The sequence below is a fragment of the Cherax quadricarinatus genome, chromosome 62 (assembly GCF_038502225.1).
Source record: "Cherax quadricarinatus isolate ZL_2023a chromosome 62, ASM3850222v1, whole genome shotgun sequence".
Lineage (NCBI taxonomy): Eukaryota > Metazoa > Arthropoda > Malacostraca > Decapoda > Parastacidae > Cherax > Cherax quadricarinatus.
Genome location: NC_091353.1, coordinates 15,666,002 through 15,693,638, shown reverse-complemented (window position 1 = coordinate 15,693,638; position 27,637 = coordinate 15,666,002). Strand labels below are relative to the sequence as shown.

Here is a 27,637-nt window from a genome sequence, read left to right as displayed (position 1 = left end):
TCCTGGAGGAAAGTGCTTCTGAGGGTGCTAGTGTTGTCCTGGAGGAAAGTGCTCCTGAGGGTGCTAGTGTTGTCCTGGAGGAAAGTGCTCCTGAGGGTGCTAGTGTTGTCCTGGAGGAAAGTGCTTCTGAGGGTGCTAGTGTTGTCCTGGAGGAAAGTGCTCCTGAGGGTGCTAGTGTTGTCCTGGAGGACAGTGCTGAGGGTGCTAGTGTTGTCCTGGAGGAAAGTGCTTCTGAGGGTGCTAGTGTTGTCCTGGCGGAAAGTGCTCCTGAGGGTGCTAGTGTTGTCCTGGAGGACAGTGCTCCTGAGGGGGCTAGTGCTGCCTTGGAGGACAGTGCTGAGGGTGCTAGCGTTGTCCTGGAGGACAGTGCTGAGGGTGCTAGTATTGTCCTGGAGGAAAGTGCTGAGAGTGCTAGTGTTGTCCTGAAGGAAAGTGCTCCAAAGGATCCTAGTGATGTCTTAGAAGATAGAGCTCGTGAGGGTACTAGTGTTGTCCTGAAGGACACTGAAGACAATCTTATTCAGTCCACAGAGGTTCAAAATAGAGATACTGCTGGAGATAGATCAAAATGGGATGATGCCTCAGGGAATAGTGTCGACACACTACCAGCAAAACCTGGTGGAAGCACTGATGTCCATGCAGGGGTGAAAGATAGGGAGGAAACAGGAAAAATAAATGTACCAGCAGTGAACGCAGCTACAATAAATCCTAGCAAACAGAGGTACAATCTATGTAAATACTATGCCTTGGGTATCTTCAGGTGCGGTATATCTGATAAAACAGGTGGGACATGCAACTTTGATCATCCCAAAAAATGCCGCACCCACATGACAACAGGAGAGTGCAACTTCTCTCTTCTTGCAACTTATTTCACCCAGAAATGTGTCACTCATCAATCCATGAAAGAAAATGCTACAATACATACTGCCAGGCACATCATCTAAAGGGACTAGAAGACACAGACCAGCTAGACTATGGGAAACAAAAGAGAGGAGCCACAATCTCTCCAGGGACAGAGGTTTTTTAGGGCCAGAGGGTAAAAAAACTGGCAAGAAATGACAATAATCCTACACCACCTGAAAACACTTCTGGAGCAGAGGCACTGACATTGGCCTCAAACCCAGAACAACAGATATTAGAGCCAGCAAATAAAACCTCCCTAAATTCCACCAATACAACATTTGTCTTTGCAAACATACAGGGTCTAAAGCCATCGAAAAAAAAGAAATCTTTACATCAAGGGACTGCTCATGGAGTCAAATGTAATGTTTGTAGCATTCACAGAGACCCACATAAAGGATCATTATGACAATGAAATGTGGATCCCAGGTTATAACCTATTCCGATGCGACAGACTAAACAGGCAACAAGGGATGTTGGCCTGCATGTCACAGAGTTGCTCATTTGCACAGAACTACTAAACACCTCAAATGATGTAGTTGAAGTTTTAGCGGTAAAGATCGAAAACCAAAGCCTTGTCATTGTGGTAGTATACAAGCCTCCAGACGCAACTTCCCAGCAATTCCAGGAGCAGCTTGAGAAAATTGACCACTGTTTGGAAAATCTCCCAACTCCTGCCCCAAACTTCTTACTACAAGGAGATTTCAACCTGAGACACCTAAAATGGACGAGTATAGCAATGTTTTAGCAGAGATCACTCCGGGAGGCAGCTCAGATGAAAATTCACACACACACGAACTACTAAATCTCTGCAACAAATTCACCTTAAACTAGCAAATAGTAGAGCCTACAAGACTAGAAAATATGCTGGATACGTAATATAACTGTATCAAAGACAGTTCACTCAGATCACAACAAAGTAGAGGTACAGACATGTATGCACAGGGCTCCGGACCAGCAAAATGTGAGCAGTCATGAAGGTCTCTCCACAAAATTCAATTTCAGTAACAAAAACACAGTGGGACCAAGTAAACCATGTCCTAAATGAAAGAAACTGGGAAGATATTCTAAACAACACAGGCATGAACATCTGCCTTGAAAACATGAATTCTGTGGTTCTTGAGATCTGCTCTTGAGATCTTGAGATCTGCTCAAGAGAAGATGTAAACTAGAAAGAGAGAGACTTTCCCTATACAGACGAAGGCAAAGAGTCACAGAGCTGCTGAGTGGGGTCAATATACCTGAAATACGAAAGGAAGCACTAGTCAATGAAATTGCAAATATCGAACTTAAGCTGAAGGTCTCTTATAGGAGACAAGAATCACAGGAAGAACTAAAAGCCATAAAGGAAATTGAAAAACAAAGCAAAATACTTCTTCTTTTATGCCAAATCTAAGGGAAAAACAACATCCAGTATTGGGCCCCTGCTTAGGCGGGATGGAACCTATACAGATGATAGCCAAGAAATGAGTGAGATACTGAAGTCCCAGTATGACTCAGTGCTCAGTGATCCACTGCCCACTCTAAGAGTCGACAATCCAAATGAATCTTTATGAACGAAACCCAAAATCTGGTCATCCCAAAACTCTCGGATATTATTCTAACTCCACAACATTTTGAAGAGGCAATTAATGACATGCCCATGCACTCTGCCCCAGACCCAGACTCATGGAACTCCGTGTTCATCAAGAACTGCAAGAAGCCCCTATCACGTGCCTTCAGCATTTTAAGGAGAGGGAGCATGGACACAGGGGTCATCCCACACACCCTAAAAACAACAGACATTGCCCCATTCCACAAAGGTGTCAGTAAAGCAATTGCAAAGAACTAAAGACCAATAGCACTGACATCAAATGTCAGAAAAATCTTTGAGAGGGTTCTAAGAAGCAAGATTGCCAACCACCTAGATACCCATCAGTTACACAACCCAGGACAACACAGGTTTAGAGCAGGTCGCTCCTGCCTGTCCCAGCTAGTGGACCACTATGACAAGTGTTACCATGGTGTAATAGCACACAAAATGCGGGATAAAGGAATAACAGGAAAAGTTGCTAGATGGATCTACAACTTTCTGACAAATAGAACACAAAGAGTAATAGTAAACAGAGTAAAGTCTGAGGCAGCCACGGTAAAAAACTCTGTTCCACAAGGCACAGTACTCGCTCCTGTTCTATTCCTCATCCTCATTTCTGACATAGACAGAGATGTAAGCCATAGCTCAGTGTCTTCCTTTGTGGATGACACCCAGATCACCTTGGCAGTGACCTCCATCGAAGACACTGCGAGACTCCAAGCGGACATAACTAAATCTTCGAATGGGCCACTCAAAACAATATGAAGTTCAACGAGGAGAAATTTCAACTACTCACATATGGAAAACTTGAAGAAATTAAAAATGTGTCAGTGTATACCACAAATTCTAACCATACAATAGAGCGGAAAAGTAATGTGAAGGATCTTGGAGTGATAATGTCAGAGGATCTCGCCTTCAAAGACCACAACAATGTATCCACCTCATCCGCTAGGAAAATGATAGGATGGATAATGAGAACCTTCAAAACTAGGGACGCCAAGCCCATGATAATTCTCTTCAAATCGCTTGTGCTCTTTAGGCTGGAATACTGCTGTGCACTAACTGCCCCCTTCAAGGCTGGCGACAATGCAGACCGGGAGAGTGTACAAAGAACTTTCACAGGACATAATTACGATAAGGCACCTGAACTACTTGGAACGGTTGAAGGCCCTTGATCTGTATTCCCTCGAACGCAGGCGAGAGAAATACATGATAATATACACTTGGAAGGTCCTGGAGGGACTGGTACCAAACCTGCACACGAAAATCACTCCATATGAAAGCAAAAGACTCGGCAGGAGATGCAACATTCCCCCGATGAAAAGCAGGGGCGCCATGAGTACACTGAGAGACAACACAATAAGTGTCCGGGGCCCAAGACTGTTCAGTTGCCTCCCAGCATTCATAAGGGGGATTACCAATAGACCCCTGACTGTCTTCAAGAAGGCACTGGACAGGCACCTAAAGTCAGTACCTGACCAACCAGGCTGTGGTTCGTACGTCAGCTTGCGTGCGGCCAGCAGTAACAGCCTGGTTGATCCGACCCTGATCCCCCATGAGGCCTGGTCTCAGACCGGGCCGCGGGGGCGTTGACCCCTGAAACCCTCACCAGGTAAACTCCAGGTATGCTTTTAAACTATTGTATCTGGGCGCCTCTGCAAAAACAATGATTATGTGTGAGCGAGGTGAAAGTGTTGAATGATGATAGTATTTTCGTTTTGTGCATTTTGTTTCTTTTTGGGTCACCCTGCCTAGGTGGGAGACGGCCGACTTGTTGAAAAAAAAAAGTATACAGGTTCAAGACCTTCATTTAGACTGAGGGACAGATTACCTCAGATTCCTGATCTTCACTGGACTGATAGAGCCATTAGTTGGCGAAACGTCTTCACAATAAAGGTATTCAGGTGTTATATATGTCTCATTCACCAATGTAGAAACCTTCAAGAGGAAACTGGACAAGTATCTTACCGGGTGCCTGATCAACCAGGGTGTGATGGATATGTGGGGGCAGCAGGCCTCCAGCACCAACAGCCTGGCTGACCAGGCAAGCACCAGACGAGCCTGGCCCATGACCGGGCTCCGAGAGTAGTGAAACTCTCGAAACTCTTCAAAGGTATTTCAAAGGTAAAGCTAAGCCTAGTATGGAGCAGTAGCCCTACTGCCCACCTCCTTGCATACCCTGGCAGCTGTGACGTCACAAGTGTAAATACAGGTGAGGGTGGATTGTGCCAGGATAACCTCCCAGTAAATACCTGGTATATATACACAGTGTTGCCTAAACTGGTGGTGGTAGTCAGCAGGACTGTGACAACACACAGTGTGTTGCCTGCACGACTGTCAGGTATAATCTATATGCAGCTTGAAGAGAAGATACGATTGCGCTTTGGAGGTCATAAGGGTTGGAGTTAAGAAGAACCTGCTTAGTATGGGCCAGTAGGCCTGCCTGCTGCAGTCCTCTTTCAGTCTTACATTCAAGAAGGGAAACTGGTCAGTGGCTGGACAGCAGGGAACGAAGTTGACGATCAAGAAGACGAATGGAAAGGTAGAAATGATGAAGAAGAAAGAGACTGCCATGGAAACTGTTGTGGAAACATCTAATGCATTCTCAGTGCTACCCGACGAATGTGAGTCGACTACTGGGAATGTCACGACGAAAGACGTTAAGGAAGGTAAGAATATTGTTGTTGTTGGGGATAGCCAAGTTAGGTATATGGATAGGGCGTTCTGCTTGAAGGACAGGAGTAGGAGACACAGAGTTTGCTTTCCTGGGGCTGGGATGGAGGATATTGTTAGCCATCTGGATGACATCATGAGAGGTAATGGGAGCAATCCTATTATCTGTCTCAGTGCTGGAGGCAACGATGTTGGCAGACGTAGGAGTGAAGACCTGATTAGCAGGTATAGGTCAGCAATAGAAATAATTAGGAGTAAGGGTGGGAACCCTGTCATATGTGGTATTTTGCCAAGGAGAGGAGTTGGAAATGAATGGTTGTCCAGGGCAATTGGTGTCAATTGCTGGCTGGACAAATACTGTAAGGAAAATGCTGTAACATTCATTGACAACTGGGACCTCTTCTATGGCAGAAATGACATGTATGCCAGGGATGGGGTTCACTTATCTAGGTCTGGGGTGGTAGCACTGGCAACTGCAGTGGAGGGAGCAGTTAGGACTTTAAACTAGGAATAGTTAGTGGTATGGGTTTTGGCAGGAAAACAGTGAAGTCCCAGTGTAGTAATATTACGAGTTCTAGGGGAACTAGTAATAAGCAGAACGAGGTAGATATTGAAAAGCCAGGGACTTTGGGTGATAAGGACAGTAATAGGTTTAGTAGAAAAACAGAAATGAGCAGGAAGGGTAAAGAGAAAGGAGATTCTTTCAATGTTTATTATGCTAATTGCCATAGTGCTAGGAATAAGATGGACGAGTTGAGATTAGTTGCTAGTGCAGGTAACATTGATGTATTTGCCTTAACTGAGACGTGGTTTAATTTAAAAAGTCGGGACATGCCTGCGGAATGTCATATTCAGGGCTTTAAATTGTTCCAAGTAGATAGAAGTATCGGGAAGGGGGGTGGGGTGGCATTTTATGTCCGAGATCGCTTGAACTGTTGCATAAAAATGGGTATTAAGTCTGAAGTAACACATACAGAGTCTGGATAGAATTTTCAGAGGGGCATGAAAAACTGATTTTAGGAGTGATATACCGTCCCCCAAACTTAGATAGGGACCAAGGGAGACTACTATGGGAGGAAATTGTTAAGGCCACAAGGCACGATAATGTAGTAATTCTAGGAGACTAACTTTAGTCATATTGATTGGAATTTCTTGACTGGGAATTTAGAATCATACGACTTCTTAGAAGTAGTTCAGGATTGTTTTTTGAAGCAGTTTGTGACAGAACCTACAAGGGGAAGTAACCTGCTTGACTTAGTTATGGCAAACAATGAATCCCTTGTTAATAATTTAGAAATTTCAGAGGAACTGGGTGCTAGCGACCACAAATCAATTACATTTAGCATTGAATGGAAGTACAATAGTAGCGATAACTCAGTAACAGTCCCAGATTTTCGCTTAGCAGATTACGATGGGCTTAGAGAACACTTATCTGTTGACTGGGGTAACGAAGAGAGCTATCAATATGACAGTTTTCTGAACACTATACATGCTGCTCAAAGAACGTTTATCCCATATAAAGAAATTAGATCAAATAGAAATGACCCAAAATGGATGAATAATAGGCTCAAATATCTACTAGGGCATAAGAAAGGAATTTATAGGCCTATCAAAAGAGGTGAGGGTCATCTTATGAATCAGTATATTGACATTAAGAGGGACATTAAAAAGGGGATAAGAAAAGCTAAAAGGGACTATGAAATTAAAGTTGCTAGGGATTCTAAAACTAACCCAAAAAGTTTTTTCCAGGTCTATAGAACAAAAGTTAGAGATAAGATAGGTCCCCTTAAAAATAACTATGGGCACCTTACTGACAAAGAGAATGAAATGTGCTCGATTTTAAATTATTTTCTCTCAGTTTTTACACAGGAAGACACTAACAATATTCCAGTAATTAATTTTTATAGTGGGCTAGAAGAAGATAAATTACGTAACATCACAGTCACTAGTGAAATGGTTGGGAAGCAGATAGACAGACTGAAGCAAAATAAGTTGCCGGGTCCTGATGAGGTTTTTTCAAGGGTTCTTAAGGAATTCAAAATGGAACTCTGTGAACCATTAACTAATATTTTTAATTTATCTCTTCAAACAGGTGTAGTGTCTGATATGTGGAAGATGACTAATGTAATTCCTATTTTTAAAACAGGGGACAAGTCGTTACCGTCAAATTACCGCCCAATAAGCCTGACCTCAATTGTAGGCAAATTGCTAGAGTCAATTATAGCTGAGATTATAAGAAGCCATCTCGATAAGCATAGCTTGATTAATGATACTCAGCATGGATTCACAAGAGGCCGGTCTTGTCTAACTAATTTATAAACTTTCTTCAGTAAAGCTTTTGAGGCTGTTGACCACGATAAAGAATTTGATATTATTTACTTAGATTTTAGTAAGGCTTTTGATAGAGTTCCGCACCATAGACTGTTAAAGAAAGTGGCAGCTCATGGCATTGGGGGAAAAGTGTTCTCGTGGATCGAGTCATGGCTCACTGACAGGAAGCAGAGAGTGTCCATAAATGGGGTTAAATCCGAGTGGGGATCTGTAACAAGTGGGCCCGTTGTTGTTTATAATATATATCAATGATCTTGATGAGGGAATTACTAGTGATATGAGCAAATTCGCCGATGTCACAAAGATAGGTAGGATAATTGATTCAAACGTAGATGTTATGGAACTTCAGGAGGATTTAAACAAGCTCTATTCTTGGTCAGAAAAGTGGCAGATGCAGTTCAATGTAGATAAATGCAAGGTTCTGAAGCTCGGGAGTGCCCATAACCCTAGTACTTATAAGTTAAATGATGTAGAACTTAGCCATACAGATTGCGAAAAGGACTTGGGGGTTATGGTGAGCAGCAACCTTAAACCTAGACAGCAATGCCTAAGCGTACGTAATAAGGCAAATAGATTACTGGGATTTATATCACGAAGTGTAAGCAACAGAAGTCCAGAGGTCATACTGCAGCCTTATACATCATTAGTAAGGCCTCACCTAGATTATGCAGCTCAGTTCTGGTCTCCATATTTCAGAATGGACATAAATTCGTAGAAAACATTCAGCGTAGGATGACTAAATTAATACATAGCATTAGAAATCTTCCTTATGAAGAAAGATTGAAGACTCTTAAGTTACATTCACTTGTTAGACGAAGAATGAGGGGAGACCTGATCGAAGTGTATAAGTGGAAGATAGGTATTAATAAAGGGGATATTAATAAGGTCTTGAGGATGTCTCTCCAAGAGAGAACCCGCAATAATGGATTTAAATTAGATAAGTTTAGATTTAGAAAGGACATAGGAAAGTATTGGTTTGGAAATAGGGTAGTTGATGAGTGGAGCAGTCTACCTAGTTGGGTTATTGAGGCTGGGACTTTGGGTAGTTTCAAATTTAGGTTGGATAAGTACATGAGTGGGAGGGGTTGGATTTGAGTGGGACTTTCACATCAGAGCTTATTTCTTGGGTGGCATTGAAAATTGGGTTGGGCAAATGTTTTGTTAGTGGGATGAATTGTAAAGGACCTGCCTAGTATGGGCCAAGAGGCCTCCTGCAGTGTTCCTCCTTTCTTATGTTCTTATGTAAGCAGATTGGTAGAACTGGTCAGTAGGAAGGAGTTAAAAGACGGGGCCGGGAGCTGTGAATCGACTCCCTTCGAGTACAGCTAGGTGAGTACATGAGTGTCTGCTGGTGGCTGGTCACTAGGTTTGCCGATCAGTCAGTTAAAAACTTGTTTGGATAGGTTTTGTGAAGGTCAGTCCTGGAATTCACCTAACAGGGCCACCACTTGATGGTGTTACACTCCAAGTATTGTAACCACTATTTCCTTCTTTTTAGAGCATAACAACTTTGGTCAGAGAGGTTAGGGTAATAATAGTGATCTTCCGGAATGCCTAATTTTAATTAAGTATATTAATAATACAACAAAAGCCAGAAATAATATACGAATTATCGTATATAAGTTAAGAATGCATGTTCTATGTTATCCAAAATATATATAAGGCTTTCATAACAGATGATTAGGAGGAGATCCTAGATATGGTATAAACCTTGGTAATAAATACCGACAAGTTGGTTTAGAAAGACACGTAAGCAAACACTACAACATATTTATTAGAAAACGTTTCGGTCCTGGAACCTTGATCACTTCTAACATACAGAGGTAGAAAGACATTATATATATAGGCGGAGAGTGAGATGTGACGCACGTGACCTGAGGAATGTCGTAAGAACATAAGAATGGAGGAACACTGTAGAAGGCCTACTGGCCCATGCGAGGCGAGGGTAGACGATGAAATCACGTGACTCCTGTGTTGTTGGGTTAGAAGTGTATGTTAGAAGTGATCAAGGTTCCAGGACCGAAACGTTTTCTAATAAATATGTTATAGTGTTTGCTTACGTGTCTTTCTAAACCAGATCCTAGATATAACATATATGTTTATAGAGATTACTTTAATGTATGAAGTCTTGTTTCCCAATTGGAAGCAGTCAGAATAAAACAGAATATGTCAAGGCCTGATTATAAACCTTGGCCAGTTACCAGAGACGAGCAGGAGTGTTCTCGTTGGCTGCTACTTCTTCACTGCTCGTCCCTCAACCTTGAGCATACAGGTCAAGTGGGTCACGTGACGTGACTCACCAACACTCGGTATAGTTGAACATAAAGGGGGGGGAAGGGGGGTATAACCATCGAACATCACGGCTAACCATACACCGGCACAGCGGGCGGCAGGCATGTTACTATACCTCCAATTAAACTTAAATTCGCTGCCTGGATGAGGTAGAGTGCGGTCGTGCTTTGCACCCCTCTACTGTTTTCCCAGACGAGCTACTCAGTCAACAACATGGCGCCAGGTGTGCGCAGAAGGGTGAATACTGTGGGCATTGAGCTCATTAGTGGGGCTTTAACGCCTACGTCAGTTGATGTGTTATTGCCCAAAATTGTGAGAGAGACATACGGCATCAGAGACGAGGATTTGTATGGAGTGGCACTGAACGGTGTGTATAGAATATTCGTGAAGGTGCTAACTGCTCAAGTATACGAGGCGTTGGTGGATCGTTATCAAGATGTCAGCATTAGCATAACACCGGCAGTGAGGGTCAAGTTGACGGATGTATCACGACATTATTCGTGGGTTAAGCTCCGAAACGTGCCTTTTGAGGCTGATGAAGTGGATATACGCAATGTTTTCGAACGTTATGGCACTGTACATCTGGCCCAACCTGGTAAATGGGTAAAAGGAGCTTACACAGATTATCCTGAGGGTTCTTTCAATCTCAAGATGACGCTAAGGCAACCTATACCCTTGTATGTATATCTCGAGGAGTTTAGAACCCAGGTCATGGTAGCGTATGCTGGGCAGAGGCGTACATGCCGACTGTGTGGCGAATTTGACCATATGGCGGCAGACTGTGGCAAGCGGAATATGGCTCCTGGGCCGGCAAGGGGCGCAGCACCTGTCTATGAGAAACCGATGCCTGAGGAAGAACGGAGGCAAAGAGGAGGGCGTGGTCGCTTGTGGAGTGAAGAGGTGATGCCTTCTCCTGTGGAATCAGAAGAAGTGGAGATCCATGAATCACCTGGCCCATCAACAGTACAGCTGTCAAGTGAAGAGGTGCAGGTGGGCGCAGAAGTGAAAGCTATTGAGGAGGAGTTGGAGACAGTGATACAGGCTATGTTAGAGTCTACGGAGGTGGAGAGTCACAGTGAGCAGGAACCTGGGATCAGGGCAGAAGGTGTGTGCGGGAGGGGGGAGGATCAGGTGGCACCTGTGATGGACAGTGTGAGTGCCATGGAAGGACATGGAGGCGGATTAAGGGTGGTAGAGGTGGAAGTCCATTGTGCTGGCTCCCAGGACTCAGATCTGGAAACTGAAGGAGCTACAAGGAAAAGGGCAGCAGCGTCAGATTCGGCCGATGTTCTGACGCCGGCGCAAAGGCCAGGAAAAAAGACATGGGGTTATGGTGCTCAGAGTGACTCTACGAGAGGGCCACAACAGAAGGGGTTGGATGGTTGGGAAGGAGGGTGGAGTATGTGGCAAAGGCAAAGCCCAGGGAAATGGTTTGAAAGGGAAGAGTCATGACATGAGGCGGGGAGGGAAACCTTAAGCTGGCCTCAGGTGTGTAACAATAAATATTAATGGTCTGTGTGATGGTGTTAAACGTGAGTGCTTCAGGATGTTTTTGAATAGGTACAAGATTGACGTAGCTTTTGTGCAGGAGCACAATTTTAAGCTTGGTCGTGAATTAGAGGTGCCTGGGTATCAGGCTTATGTGTTGCCGTCTGAGCGCTTAAAAGGAGGAGTGGGTGTGTTGATCAGGGAGGCGAGCCCGTTTGTATTGCACAGGAAAGAGGGGGGGAGGGGGAGAGTATTACGTGTGGAAGGATGGTGGATGGGAGAGAGAGTGGAGTTTGTGTGTGTGTATGCCCCAGCAGAAAGTGACGTGAAAGTGAAGATGGATTTTGTGCGGGAGGAGCTCGTGTACTACCTACACACTTTACCGTCGGTGGCGATTGTGGGGGGGGATTGGAATTGTGTAGTTAAGAGGGCAGACTTGGAACCCAGAGGAACGGGATATTTTTCCTCAGTCTTGGGAGGCCTGCTTAGAGACCTTCAGTTACGTGATGCTTTCGGGGGAGGTCTGTGGGAGGTGGAACATACGTTTATAAGAATGGGATATGCGGCTCTTTTGGACAGGTTATATTTATCTCAGAGGGTTTTGGTAGAGTCTTTTAAAACTATTGAGATGGTGTCTTCCGATCATAGGGCGGTATTAGTGGAGGTGGGGTGGGATGCTTTGGCTCGTAGGCAGGGAAGTTATTGGAAACTGAACACGATGGTTTTGAGGGATAGGGAGGGATTGGAAGGTTTTGCAGTATTTTGGGAACAGCTCTGGGCAGACAAAAGGACTGAGGAGGATGTGGTAGGATGGTGGGATAGTGTGGCTAAGGTAAGAATACGTCAATTTTATGTGAGGGAGGGTAAACGCATTAATCAATTGCGGTATGGTTTGTCAAATTATTTAGAATCTAGATTACGGGATTGTTACAAGGGGGGTCTGTGGCCGGGGTGTACCCAGTGGAGGATATACACATGTTGAAGGGCAGGATAAGGGATTTGCAAGAAGAACGTTTTGCAGCGGTACGTATACAGGCGGGGTTGGACGAAGTACTATGGGGCGACAAGCCATCGGCTTGTGTGCTGCGAGGACAGAAGGTACGACAGCGAACGACTACAATACCGGGATTGTAAGTCATTTCTTTGGTGGGGGGGGTTTAGAGAGGGACAGGTATTACGGGAAACCACGGGGATGAGTGCATATGCAGATAGATGGTTTGAGGAATATGGGAAAAGTAGTGGGGTAGATGGAGAGGTTCTTGGGCAGGTATGTGAGTATGTGCCATGCAAACTGGGGAGGAGTGATCGGGAGGCACTGGGTGGGGTCATTGAGGAGGAGGAAATATGGAGAGCCCTTATGGACATGAGGAAGGGAAAGGCACCCGGGATCGATGGTTTACCAAGCGAATTTTATGTACAGCACTGGGGTCTGCTTAGGGGTTTCCTAGTAGAGTTAATGAATACCATGAAGGAAGGAGGTAAGATGGGAGAATCACAGGCAACGGCGGTGGTGGTGTTGGTCCCGAAGGGTAAACAGCAGAGTACCCTTCGGGATTACCGAGCCATTTCGTTGCTTTGTGCTGATTATAAATTGTTCGCGAAAATTCTTGGGAATCGGCTTAAATGTGTTGTGGGGAGGGTCGTGTTTGAGTCTCAGTTTGGGTTGCCTGGTAGGTCAATGGGCGAGGGCCACGGGATCATAAAGGGGTTCCTGGAGGACATGGAAAGAGGAAGAGGGGCGTTGGTGGCGTTGGATTGGCAAAGGGCTTATGACAGGGTGGAAAGAAAGGCTTTGAGGGATATTCTCCTACGACAGGGGTTTAGCGAAGAAATAGTGGGGTGGGTGGATACGTTGTACTCAAACGCGAAGGTAAGGGTGCAAATCAATGGGTGTGTGGGGGAGGGAGTCACCATGGAGCGGGGTCTTCGGCAGGGATGTCCATTATCACAACTTTTGTTTGCATGTGTTCAGGATCCCTTTTATAGGATGGTGGAGGATCGTCTAAGGACAGGGGATGGGGATGGTGAGCAGAAGCCTTGGCCTGGTTTGGTGGGCTATGTTGATGATACAACTATTTTGGTGAGTGAGGAGACACGGTTAGGACTTTTGGAGGAAGTTGTACACAATTTTGGGAGAGCTACTGGGATGAACGTAAATCTGGAAAAGTCAATGATAATGGGGTTGGGAGAGTGGGCAGGGAGATTAGATTGGGGATGTGATTTTGTGCAGCGGAGAACCAGGAGTCTGAAAATCTGTGGTGTCGTTTATGAGGCTGACCTGAGTGCTGCAAGGATTAGCAATTCGAATAGGATGGTGGAACAGGTGCAGCAACGTTTGGGAATGCTGCGACCTCACCATTTAACCCTTAGGCAACGTGCAATCGTCATCAATGTATTACTATATAGTAAAGTCTGGTTTGTTTCGGCAGTGATGCCGTTAACAGGAACAGCGATCACGAGTATTCTTAGAATGGTGTTCAAATTTTTGTGGGGCTCAGGTTGCAACTGGTTGCGAAGGGAGGTAGTGACATTGCCGGTATGTAGGGGAGGGTTAGGTTTGTTGGACTTGAGAAAGCGCGTGAAATGTGTTTTTATTAAGAGGGAAGTGATAAGTGCAGGTGCATGGAGGGGGGGGGCAGCTAGATAAGGTACATGCTCACCTGAGGAAATGGTATGGAGGGGCGGAAATGAAGGAATGTGAAACAGTGTTATGTGCTTTAGTGTTAGCCAGGGAACCGGGAAAAGTAAAGGTGGGAACTTCATGTAAATTGTTAGAGACATGTAGTGGCGCCGGTTGAAGGGATCTACCCCATGTATGCATGGGATGTAATATGGCGAAGATTTAGTAAATTAAGGATACGACCTAGGCCACGTGAGGTTATGTATCGTTTCCTGCATGGGATTTTGCCATCGGGAGCGATGCTCCGAGATAGGAGGGTTATCGAGGGTGGGGGGTGTGGCAGATGCAGTGGGGAAGAGACTGCGTATCATGTTGTCTATTTTTGTGAAGGTTTGGAGTGCATCAGGGTATGGATGAATAAGGTTGTGGTGAGGGTGGGGGGTCAAGGTGTGTCGGTATTGCGAGCGTTGAGTCTTGATATGAGTGGTGTGGATGAGGGTGTGGTAAGGGGTTTAACATATGTAATCGTGGACTACATATATGTTTTGTGGGGTATGAGGGGGAAGGAGGGTGGGGATGTGCTGAGAAGGACTTTGGCGGCGACGTTTTATCGAACCTTGTGTCGCAATAGAGACATTTTTGGGAAAAGGTGGGATGAGGTTTTTTCCGAGGGTTATAGAGGCCTAACAATAGGGAATTTATTGGCGTTATAAGGGGTTTTAACTGCCGGGGTGAGTAGGGTGGTAAAAGGGGAAAGGAGTTCAGGGGTATTCAACGGGCTCACCTCCTTGGGTGCGCAATGATGGGTGATTGGGTGTGACTGGAGGTACTCGTGTGGGTCTAGATGAGAGGTTGTGAAAGATTGTTTTAGCTTAGTTCCCTTGATGGGGAAGGTGTAAATGGCAGTTTAAATATATAAATTATATAATATGTATATTTTCCTTTGGTAGCGTATTATGTTTCGCTTGTACTGGTCTTGCAATTGAATTTTAAACTTTTCTTGAGAGGATATTCCTTTCACTATGTACCTTGAAGAACTGAGTTATTTTTGCCATTTTGTTACGTGTTCCTGCATCAGATTTAAAGTAATTACCTATTATGTAAACGTGTGGATAAGGATTAGTTCTCTAGATTAAAATTTTTGTATCTATATTTGTAATACTAGTTAGGCACGTGCTAGAAGGCACAGTGAAAGTATAGTCTTGTGGAATGTATGTTACGTCTTGGTAAGTTTGTATGTGGCATGTTAGGTGTTATAAGGAGTTTGGTGTTGTTAAGTTACTAAAATCATGATGAACCTTTTGGATAATACTTATTCATGTTCTAGTCTAGGGTTCTTTAAATAATTTACATAGCCTAGTATTGTACCGCTAATGTAGCATGTGGTGTATTATCTTGCATTTTGAGCGTGAACTTCACGATATGCAATGTTTTGAAAGTTTGTAATTCATGGTTAACATTAATATTTGATATTATATTGGTGGTGTATATTCTTCTACTTATTACAGTGTATGTGTATAGGAATGTAATGTTTCATATCTGTTTTAGTCTGTAAATTTGTGTTTTTGTGTCTTGTTCATGCACTACCAACTCTTAGGTTTTGATGAGGTCAGGGTATGACCATTCATTAGGATAATTCAATGTATGTTAATTTAGAACGGGGACTGTACATACGGGGAGGGGGGGGGGTAGAAGTGTCAGCTGTGTCTGCACTGGCAATAATGATTATTATAAAAGGAGGGTTTGTAGGTTATGTATATGGTTGTGGGTTATGTATATGGTTGTGGGTTATGTATATGGTTGTAATATGGCCATGATCTATGGTGTTCTTAAAATGTACCGGGATTGTGTACTAGAGGTTTTGTAATATCTAGTATGGTTTTTAATTTTATACTCTTATACATTATTGCATTTGTTCTATGTTTTAAATAAAAATAATAAAAAAATTAAACTTATGGCCATGTTACATAAATTATAATAATTGTTAATAAGAATTAGCCTTAATAATACAAGGACGTTCATTTCCAATTTAGCTATTAAAGGAAATAACCGCAATGTAATATTAAAGAAAGGTTAACCATAGGGGCATGACACCCCGGCCCACAAGCAAATATCTCTGCGTTTAAGATGCTGATGGTGTGGAAGAAACCAACTAGCTGGTATAGGGATGGAGGTACATCTCTCCAAGCTCAGTCATCCACTTGCTAGAACTGGACCAGAAACACTACTAGACTGCAAAGAATTTCCGTAGTTAGGCAATATATTAGGAGCGAGAGAGAGCATCGGCTAAAACGTTGCTCGAACCCTTTATGTGAAATATGGAGATCCGGTAAGGTTGGATCTTTAAAGCCCAGCATAATCTAACATTTTTTGATTTCATAGAATTTATGAAAGTTAGAGGGTTATGGTCTGAGTAAATATTTATCACATGAGGAGTATAACCGAGGTATACGTCAAAGTGTTCCAAGGACAAGACTAAACCCAGGGCTTCTTTTTCTATGGTTGAATAAGATCTTTGATATTCTTTCAATTTATAGGAAAAATAACATATTGGATGTAGAATATTACTGTTTTGGAAAGATTGCAATAAGACAGCACCTATTGCGGCATCACTGGCATCAACATGGAGGGTGAAAGGAATTTGGAAATTGGGTGCACGCAATACTGGGGCGGAGGAAAGGAAACGTTTTAAACGTTTAAAAGCTTGTTCACAATTCTTGCCCCAATTAAATTTATATTTAGGACTGGTCAATCTAGTCAGGGGGGAGGCAACTTGAGCAAAGTTTGGGCAAAAACGCCTGTAATAAGTAGCCATTCCCAAAAATCGTTGGAGGGCTTTCCTGTCTTGAGGCGTCGGAAAATTTAAAATAGCTTGGACCTTCAACTAGTCGGGGGCTACTAGTCCCTTCCCTATTTTAAAACCGAGATATTTAATCTGGGCTTTACCAAAGTCACATTTTTGTAAATTTACAGTGAAATTGTATTTTTGCAATGCCTTCAGTAGTTGCTCTAATCTTTCTAAATGAGACTGCCAATCATCACTAAAAACCACCAGGTCGTCTAAGTATGCCTCTACACCTTCTAAGGGTTGGACTAAAATGTTCATAATTCTCTGGAAAGTGGAGGCGGCGTTACACAAGCCGAAAGGCATAACCTTATACGTAAATAGTCCGTTCTTAACTACGAACCCGGAAATCTCTTGGGCCCTAGGAGTTAACGGCACCTGGTAATACCCTCTCAGTAAGTCTAATCTGGTCACAAAGTTGGCACCGGCTACAGCATCTATTAAATCATCAATCCTGGGTAATGGAAACCCATCTGGTTTGGTGACTGAATTTACTTTACGATAATCCGTGCATAGGCGGACAGTACCATCGGGTTTTGGGACCAATAAACAGGGAGAGGCCCAAGGTGTCCAACTGGGTTCTATCAAATTATATTCCAGTAATGTATTTATTTCTTGCTGAATTAATTCTTGCTTAGCAGGAGAGACCCGGTAAGGGGATTGCTTTATTGGACTATCTTCTAACAATTCAATATCGTGGAAACCCAATGTACAAGGAGTAGGGATATCTTTGAAGATGGAGTTATATTTAGTGATTAACTCTTTTATTTGAGATTTTTGGGAGGTAGGAAGAACTTCCAGGAAATGGTCTAGTTGTTTTAAAACTTCAGAATTATGTAGTCTAAATTCTCTTACTTCCCTTACAGTGTCATTCCTTATTTCAGTGGATGTAGGTTGAATAGAGGTAATAATAGTAGGGAGAAGGTTAGACTCGTACTTCTTTAAGTTATCTATGTGATACTTCTTAATTTTCTTACAACGTCCTGGTTCACGGACCAGATAATTCACCTCATTTTCTTGGTCTACTATTTCATATGGCCCCACATATCTAGGTTTTAAAGAATGTCCTTGAATTAAGTTTTTAACTAACACTAATTCATTTGGAGAGAATGAACGAGATTTAGCCTTTTGGTCGTAAGATTTCTTCATTTTGGCTTGAGCTTCTGTCAGATTCACGGCAGCTAAGCTTTTTAATTTGGAGAGATATTCTTTCCAAAGCAGAGGACTGGGATGAAGAGGTCCTCTCTTCCCTATCCAAGAATCTCGTAATATGGCTAGGGGTCCTCGTACCTGATGTCCAAAAATCAAGTCAAATGGAGAGTATTTAGTACTTTCTTGTTCAGCTTCACGGAGGGCGAAGAGAAGAAAGGGTAAACCTTCGTCCCATTCACGAGAATATTGCTCACAGTAAGCACGTAAAGTAGATTTAAGGGTTTGGTGGAATCTTTCTAGCACTCCTTGTGACTGGGGATGATATGCTGTAGAGAGGATCTGTCTTACTCCTAATCGAGACATAACCTCTATAAAAACCTTAGACGTAAAATTAGAGCCTTGGTCAGATTGAATTTCACGTGGTATGCCTACTTGAGCCAAGAAGCGTATTAAAGCTCTTACTATATTTCTGGAATTAATTTTGGACATTGGGATAGCATCAGGATACCGCATTGCCATATCTATGATAGTGAAGATATACTGGTTACCCCTTTTTGTGCGGGGCAACGGTCCTACACAATCAATAACTAATCTTTCAAAAGGTTCTTCAGGACATTTTATTGGAAGTAAAGGGGCAGACGCGGGATTGTGCGCCGTTTTGCCTATTATTTGACAAACGTGGCATTTCCGTAGTTTGTCAGCAATATAAGTCCTCATCTGAGGCCAAAAAAAATATTTCCTAATCTTTTTCTCTGTCTTACGAGACCCTAAATGACCTCCCAGTGGATTATCATGTGCTAGTTCAAATACCATATTACGTAAGGACGATGGCACCACTAACAAGTTTCCCTTTGAACTCGAGTCATTATCATTTCTCTTCCAAAGAAAACCGTCTTCATCTAAAAGGTAACCTTCCTCTTTATCCTTATTGGTTAAACTTTTATCGTCGTTTAGAGCTATAAGAAATTCTTCTTTATTACATTTTCTAGCTAGGTCCGCAGGGACTGGTAAAACTTTGTCACCTGTGGGTCTCGACTGAATTGCTTCGCTAAACAGGAAGTTCAAACCTAATTCATCGGACATTTCTGAAGGCTGTTGAATATCCACATTTTTAGAGTTCTTAGCCATGGCTCTGGTGACCACATTAAGGGGAAATAAATCTAGCCCTGCCTCAGAGGCTTCTAATGCATAATTTACATCACAAGGATTAAAACCAGAGGCTCTCTGGGTATCTCCAATTGATCAATTTCGTTCCCGATTAATAGATCCACGCCGGCAATGGGAAAAGGTTTATCTGAAAGTCCCACATTGATCCAGCCTACATATCCAGGCAGTTCCACATAAATCCTTATAATAGGGACCTTTATTATTGTGCCTCCGTAAGCCTCTAATAATACGTCTAGCCGGGGTTCATTACTAGTAGGTAACTTTACCAGGTTTGATCTTAATAAAGAGAGATAGCTGCCAGTATCTCGAAAGGTCGTGATGTTTACTAACCTCTCTTTACAGAGTCCGAACTTCCCCTGGGAAAAGTAGGGTTCCATAGCTACTCGGACCTTTTCTTCTGAAGCACTGTCGTGGTAAAGTCATCTATTAGACGGTCTGCTAGACGAGGCCTGGAAAGGTAAAGATTCATCATCCAGAGTTTCATACTTCTGAGAGGAATTTATTACCTGAGTAGGATATCTCCCTCTTGGTTGGGTTTTATCTTCCCGCTGTTTATGCCAACACTGGAACTGTCTATACCTGGAGAGAGTTTCGGGGGTCAACGCCCCCGCGGCCCGGTCTGTGACCTAACTTTTTACAAAAAAGGCACAGTGGTAATTGATCTTTAGGGTAATGCCTGGAGAAAGAGCCTTTTGTCACCTGTTTTTTTTCTGAAAACACCTTCAAAGGTTCGCCAGCTGGAGCTTTCCTAGTGGTCAATCTTGAACTAAAACCATGGGAGGTAGATTTCTTTTCCGGGGTCTTAGACATTTCTATGGTTATAGCATGGGAAATTTCAAAGTGATCTGCGTGGGCAGCAGTATCTAACAAGTTAGTAGTAGGAAATGTCAAAAGATAAGTATGAACCCTCTCTGGAAAATATTTAAAAAGGTCTTCATGCAATATCAGCTGGGAAAGTGACTCGGCTGAGGCGGCTCCCGCGGCCCTACGCCAACGCTCGAAAGCAGAGAGCTTTTCTCTGGCAAAGTCCACCCAAGACTGCTGAGGATATTCCTTCAGAGTTCTAAACATCTTTAAGTAACTAACAGGTAATAAATCGTAAGCTTCCAAAAGACAATCTTTTACCCGAGTATAATCAGAATATTGTTCAAAAGGTAAGTTTGCAGTTATGGTTGAGCTTTTCCTATTAAAGATGAATGTATTAAAGCAGCCCAATATTTAGGAGGCCATTGCATCACCTTCGCCTGATTTTCGAATGCTTCAAAAAATGAATCTAAATTATCCTCAGTAAATTTAGGCATCAAAGAGGCTGCTTTACTAAGGTCAAATGAAGGGATTGTATACATATTACTCGATTCTCTTTTCTTCCTCAGTACTTCCCGTTCATAAAGCAAAGATTCACGTTCAAAATTCTCCCTTTTTAATTTTCTCTGGGCTTCTACAAAGGAGGTTTGAAGCGATAAAATACGTTCTAGACGTTCGAAATTCTCCTTAGATTGAATAGTAGTCAAAAGGGCTAAAGAGATTTGAGGTGGAACGTGTTCATCCAATAGGACTTCCTCTTGTTCTGTTTCAAAAACATTGTAAAGGGTTTACCTGGAACCGTTTCTTTAGCCTGATGGAGTTCTGTTCCCCATATAGTCCTTGGAGATGGAATTGGAGTCGTTGTAGCAGCGTAGCGTTTCCGAGTATCGGGAAGGTCATGTCCGTCGTCTCCAGTAGGGGTTGTTAGCGTCGTAGTTTCGGCCTCGGGTGTCTGTAGTAAAGAATTCAAAAAGGAAGGAATATCTGCTTCTCCATTCTCAGTCTCTGGATCCTGCTCATCTGGAAAAAGGACATTCTGTATCATACATCTGACTGTCTGGGCAGTGAAATGCCTGTCGTATTTTATGCCCAAGCTTAGTGCTAATTGCCAACAAGATTGAAGCTTCAAATTCTGTAATTTCTCCTTTGTTATATCTTCAAACCTCTCTGCCATTTCTACATTCATTTTAAAGGAAATTCAGTGTTATGCTCCCGGACAGGCCCCCACTTGTTACACTCCAAGTATTGTAACAACTATTTCCTTCTTTTTAGAGCATAACAACTTTGGTCAGAGAGGTTAGGATAATAATAGTGATCTTCCGGAATGCCTAATTTTAATTAAGTATATTAATAATACAACAAAAGCCAGAAATAATATACGAATTATCGTATATAAGTTAAGAATGCATGTTCTATATTATCCAAAATATATATAAGGCTTTCATAACAGATAATTAGGAGGAGATCCTTGATATAACATATATGTATATAGAGATTACTTTAATGTATGAAGTCTTGTTTCCCAATTGGAAGCAGTCAGAATAAAACAGAATATGTCAAGGCCTGATTATAAACCTTGGCCAGTTACCAGAGACGAGCAGGAGTGTTCTCGTTGGCTGCTACTTCTTCACTGCTAATCCCTCAACCTTGAGCATACAGGTCAAGTGGGTCACGTGACGTGACTCACCAACACTCGGTATAGTTGAACATAAAGGGGGGGGGAAGGGGGGGTATAACCACCGAACATCACGGCTAACCATACACCGGCACAGCGGGCGGCAGGCAGGTTACTATAACTCCAATTAAACTTATGGCCATGTTACATAAATTATAATAATTGTTAATAAGAATTAGCCTTAATAATACAAGGACGTTCATTTCCAATTTAGCTATTAAAGGAAATAACCGCAATGTAATATTAAAAGAAAGGTTAACCATAGGGGCATGACAATGGTCTTTCAGGGATCCCTGAAGTGTATCCCTGGCTGTCAGCACTGCTGCTGCTGCTGCTGCTCCTGCTGCTCCTGTCTTTTTGCTTGTCAGCGTTGATTTAGATTTTGTTTCTGGTTTATGGTGTACCACGCATTCATCCTGCGACGGCAGCTGTTCATCCACAAATGTACTGTGGATGAACAGCAGGTCAAGAGTCAATATCATTCTGCAGCAGGCTGCTGTGCTTATTGCGTGCTGACTTTTCGTTCTCAAGAACTCCGCAGTCTCCCTACGATCCCCGTTGGGGAGGGGGAACTTTTATCTTCTGCAGTTATCATCTCTACTATACCACGATGTGTTATTCACATCGTGTGAATAGTAAATGAGTCATCCAGATTAGCACTTGCAGCTACTGTGAAAAGTAACTTGTAAGTCAAATTTAATGCGATACATTCCTTTAAGAGTGCTTTCATTATCGTCTGTAATGACTTTGAAGTTGAAAAACTCATCACTGCTACTACCACAACTACTCAGGTCCGGTGGCCTGGTGGCTAAAGCTCTCGCTTCACACACGGAGGTCCCGGGTTCGATTCCCGCCAGGATGGCAACATTTCGGCGCGTTTCATTACACCTGTTGTTCTGTTCACCTTACAGCAAATAGGTACCTGGGTGTTAGTCGACTGGTGTGGGTGGCATCCTGGGGGACAAGATTGAGGACCACGATGGAAATAAGTTAGACAGTCCTCGATGACGCACTGACTTTCTTGGGTTATCCTGGGTGGCTAACCCTCCGGAGTTAAAAATCTGAACGAAATCTTATATTATCTTAACATAGTTTACAAGTTGTCTTCTGCAGTACTGAGGACAGACTTATAACGTCCCAGTCTATCGATGAACTCAAGGCATCAACAGAGGATCAGAATTTTTGGGCCATTGTAGACTCCAGAAAAATTCCAAATGCCCCTTCACTGCTGAAGATTACTTTCATTGACGTTACCATGGCAACCCAATCTCTTGCTGATAGACTGGCAATCTTATTACCACATAAATCCTCGCCATATTGAATCTGAGCGATATAAACAAATCACGTTCTGTTGGACCTCCTACAGCTACTTGCATCTCTTTAAGGACTGTCTTCTCAAGGATAAGAAATTCTACTCGACTTGTGTCTCTGAAGGGATTGATTTCAAGGATTCCACCAACACCTCTCCAAAATGTCTGAACTGTAAGAGTGAACATCGCCTTCTTCATGCTGAATGCCCGATGACAAAAGAAATTATCAAGAAAAACCAAGAGGAAAATGAAGACATCTATCAAATCTCCAGCGTAACCTGCCATCACAAAACTTTAAGAGGCACGCAAGTTCCTCCGTCTTGTAATAACATGTACAGTCTTGATAGGTGGTGGTTAGTACCTCAGTCTTGATAGGTGGTGGTTAGTACCTCAGTCTTGATAGGTGGTGGTTAGTACCTCAGTCTTGATAGGTGGTGGTTAGTACCTCAGTCTTGATAGGTGGTGGTTAGTACCTCAGTCTTGATAGGTGGTGGTTAGTACCTCAGTTTTGATAGGTGGTGGTTAGTACCTCAGTCTTGATAGGTGGTGGTTAGTACCTCAGTCTTGATAGGTGGTGGTTAGTACCTCAGTCTTGATAGGTGGTGGTTAGTACCTCAGTCTTGATAGGTGGTGGTTAGTACCTCAGTCTTGATAGGTGGTGGTTAGTACCTCAGTCTTGATAGGCGGTGGTTAGTACCTCAGTCTTGATAGGTGGTGGTTAGTACCTCAGTCTTGATAGGTGGTGGTTAGTACCTCAGTCTTGGTAGGTGGTGGTTAGTACCTCAGTCTTGATAGGTGGTGGTTAGTACCTCAGTCTTGGTAGGTGGTGGTTAGTACCTCAGTCTTGGTAGGTGGTGGTTAGTACCTCAGTCTTGATAGGTGGTGGTTAGTACCTCCGTCTTGATAGGTGGTGGTTAGTACCTCAGTTTTGATAGGTGGTGGTTAGTACCTCAGTCTTGGTAGGTGGTGGTTAGTTCCTCAGTCTTGATAGGTGGTGGTTAGTTCCTCAGTCTTGATAGGTGGTGGTTAGTACCTCAGTCTTGATAGGTGGTGGTTAGTACCTCAGTCTTGGTAGGTGGTGGTTAGTACCTCAGTCTTGATAGGTGGTGGTTAGTACCTCAGTCTTGGTAGGTGGTGGTTAGTACCTCAGTCTTGATAGGTGGTGGTTAGTACCTCAGTCTTGATAGGTGGTGGTTAGTACCTCAGTCTTGACTGGTTAGTACTCAGACTTGATAGGTGGTGGTTAGTACCTCAGTCTTGATAGGTGGTGGTTAGTACCTCAGTCTTGATAGGTGGTGGTTAGTACCTCAGGTCAGTCTTGATAGGCGGTGGTTAGTACCTCAGTCTTGGTAGGTGGTGGTTAGTACCTCAGTCTTGATAGGTGGTGGTTAGTACCTCAGTTGATAGGTTGTGGTTAGTACCTCAGTCTTGATAGGCGGTGGTTAGTACCTCAGTCTTGATAGGATGGTGTCTTGATAGCTAGTACCTCAGTCTTGATAGGTGGTGGTTAGTACCTCAGTCTTGATAGGTGGTGGTTAGTACCTCAGTCTTGATAGGTGGCGATCAGTACCTCAGTCTTGATAGGCGGTGGTTAGTACCTCAGTCTTGATAGGTGGTGGTTAGTACCTCAGTCTTGATAGGTGGTGGTTAGTACCAGTCTTGTAGGTGGTGGTTAGTACCTCAGTCTTGATAGGTGGTGGTTAGTACCTCAGTCTTGATAGGTGGTGGTTAGTACCTCAGTCTTGATAGGTGGTGGTTAGTACCTCAGTCTTGATAGGTGGCGATGGTTAGTACCTCAGTCTTGATAGGTGATAGGTGGCGATCAGTGGTTAGTACCTCAGTCTTGATAGGTGGTGGTGTACCTCAGTCTTGGTAGTAGTACCTCAGTCTTGATAGGTGGTGGTTAGTACCTCAGTCTTGATAGGTGGTGGTTAGTACCTCAGTCTTGATAGGTGGTGGTTAGTCTTGACCTCAGTCTTGATAGGTGGTGGTTAGTACCTCAGTCTTGATAGGTGGTGGTTAGTACCTCAGTCTTGATAGGTGGTGGTTAGTACCTCAGTCTTGATAGGTGGTGGTTAGTACCTCAGTTGATAGGCGCTGGTAGTACCTCAGTCTTGATAGGTGGTGGTTAGTACCTTGATAGGTGGTGGTTAGTACCTCAGTCTTGATAGGTGGTTGTTAGTACCTCAGTCTTGATAGGTGGTGGTTAGTACCTCAGTCTTGATAGGTGGTGGTTAGTACCTCAGTCTTGATAGGTGGTGGTTAGTACCTCAGTCTTGATAGGTGGTGGTTAGTACCTCAGTCTTGATAGGTGGTGGTTAGTACCTCAGTCTTGATAGGTGGTGGTTAGTACCTCAGTCTTGATAGGTGGTGGTTAGTACCTCAGTCTTGATAGGTGGTGGTTAGTACCTCAGTCTTGATAGGTGGTGGTTAGTACCTCAGTCTTGATAGGCGGTGGTTAGTACCTCAGTCTTGATAGGTGGTGGTTAGTACCTAAGTCTTGGTAGGTGGTGGTTAGGTCTTGATGTGGTGGTTAGTACCTCAGTCTTGATAGGTGGTGGTTAGTACCTCAGATAGGTTGTGGTTAGTACCTCAGTCTTGATAGGCGGTGGTTAGGTTAGTACCTCAGTCTTGATAGGTGGTGGTTAGTACCTCAGTCTTGATAGGTGGTGGTTAGTACCTCAGTCTTGATAGGTGGCGATCAGGTTAGTGGTTAGTACCTCAGTCTTGATAGGTGGTGGTTAGTACCTCAGTCTTGATAGGTGGTGGTTAGTACCTCAGTCTTGCTAGGTGGTGGTTAGTACCTCAGTCTTGATAGGTGGTGGTTAGTACCTCAGTCTTGATAGGTGGTTAGTACCTCAGTCTTGATAGTACCTCAGTCTTGATAGGTGGTGGTTAGTACCTCAGTCTTGATAGGTGGTGGTTAGTACCTCAGTCTTGATAGGTGGTGGTTAGTACCTCAGTCTTGATAGGTGGTGGTTAGTGCCTCAGTCTTGGTAGGAGGTGGTTAGTACCTCAGTCTTGATAGGTGGTGGTTAGTACCTCAGTCTTGGTAGGTGGTGGTTAGTACCTCAGACTTGATAGGTGGTGGTTAGTACCTAAGTCTTGATAGGTGGCTGTTAGTACCTAAGTCTTGATAGGTGGTTGTTAGTACCTCAGTCTTGATAGGTGATGGTTAGTACCTCAGTCTTGATAGGTGGTGGTTAGTACCTCAGTCTTGATAGGTGGTGGTTAGTACCTCAGTCTTGATAGGTGGTGGTTAGTACCTCAGTCTTGATAGGTGGCGATCAGTACCTCAGTCTTGATAGGTGGTGGTTAGTACCTCAGTCTTGATAGGTGGTGGTTAGTACCTCAGTCTTGATAGGTGGTGGTTAGTACCTCAGTCTTGATAGGTGGTGGTTAGTACCTCAGTCTTGATAGGTGGTGGTTAGTACCTCAGTCTTGATAGGTGGTGGTTAGTACCTCAGTCTTGATAGGTGGTGGTTAGTACCTCAGTCTTGATAGGTGGTGGTTAGTACCTCAGTCTTGATAGGTGGTGGTTAGTACCTCAGTCTTGATAGGTGGTGGTTAGTACCTCAGTCTTGATAGGTGGTGGTTAGTACCTCAATCTTGATAGGTGGTGGTTAGTACATCAGTCTTGATAGGTGGTGGTTAGTACCTAAGTCTTGATAGGTGGTTGTTAGTACCTCAGTCTTGATAGGTGGTGGTTAGTACCTCAGTCTTGATAGGTGGTGGTTAGTACCTCAGTCTTGATAGGTGGTGGTTAGTACCTAAGTCTTGATAGGTGGTTGTTAGTACCTAAGTCTTGGTAGGTGGTGGTTAGTACCTCAGTCTTGATGGGTGGTGGTTAGTACCTCAGTCTTGGTAGGAGGTGGTTAGTACCTCAGTCTTGATAGGTGATGGTTAGTACCTCAGTCTTGATAGGTGATGGTTAGTACCTCAGTCTTGGTAGGTGGTGGTTAGTATCTCAGTCTTGATAGGCGATGGTTAGTACATCAGTCTTGATAGGTGGTGGTTAGTACCTAAGTCTTGATAGGTGGTTGTTAGTACCTCAGTCTTGATAGGTGGCGATCAGTACCTCAGTCTTGATAGGTGGTGGTTAGTACCTCAGTCTTGATAGGTGGTGGTTAGTACCTCAGTCTTGATAGGTGGTGGTTAGTATCTCAGTCTTGATAGGTGGTGGTTAGTACCTCAGTCTTGATAGGTGGTGGTTAGTACCTCAGTCTTGATAGGTGGTGGTTAGTACCTCAGTCTTGATAGGTGGTGGTTAGTACCTCAGTCTTGATAGGTGGTGGTTAGTACCTCAGTCTTGATAGGTGGTGGTTAGTACCTCAGTCTTGATAGGTGGTGGTTAGTACCTCAGTCTTGATAGGTGGTGGTTAGTACCTCAGTCTTGATAGGTGGTGGTTAGTACCTCAGTCTTGATAGGTGGTGGTTAGTACCTCAGTCTTGATAGGTGGTGGTTAGTACCTCAGTCTTGATAGGTGGTGGTTAGTACCTCAGTCTTGATAGGTGGTGGTTAGTACCTCAGTCTTGATAGGTGGTGGTTAGTACCTCAGTCTTGATAGGCGGTGGTTAGTACCTCAGTCTTGATAGGTGGTGGTTAGTACCTCAGTCTTGATAGGTGGTGGTTAGTACCTCAGTCTTGATAGGTGGTGGTTAGTACCTCAGTCTTGATAGGTGGTGGTTAGTACCTCAGTCTTGATAGGTGGTGGTTAGTACCTCAGTCTTGGTAGGTGGTGGTTAGTACCTCAGTCTTGATAGGTGGTGGTTAGTACCTCAGTCTTGATAGGTGGTGGTTAGTACC

The 27,637-nt window shown here is 43.6% G+C and overlaps 1 protein-coding gene and 1 long non-coding RNA gene across 2 annotated transcripts in view; one reads left to right on the top strand and one right to left on the bottom strand.

The window, feature by feature from the left end:
- The window catches only part of LOC128687240 (RING finger protein 150), a gene marked incomplete at its 3' end in the record, with an annotated part of 247,069 nt that overhangs the window by 53,731 nt on the left and 165,701 nt on the right, over positions 1-27,637 (top strand).
- LOC138854550 (uncharacterized) lies at positions 18,307-21,474 on the bottom strand. The gene is made up of 3 exons (XR_011393744.1): positions 21,434-21,474; positions 20,638-20,865; positions 18,307-19,490 (listed from the first exon to the last, which is right to left on the bottom strand). It is a non-coding gene; the product is annotated as an uncharacterized lncRNA (long non-coding RNA).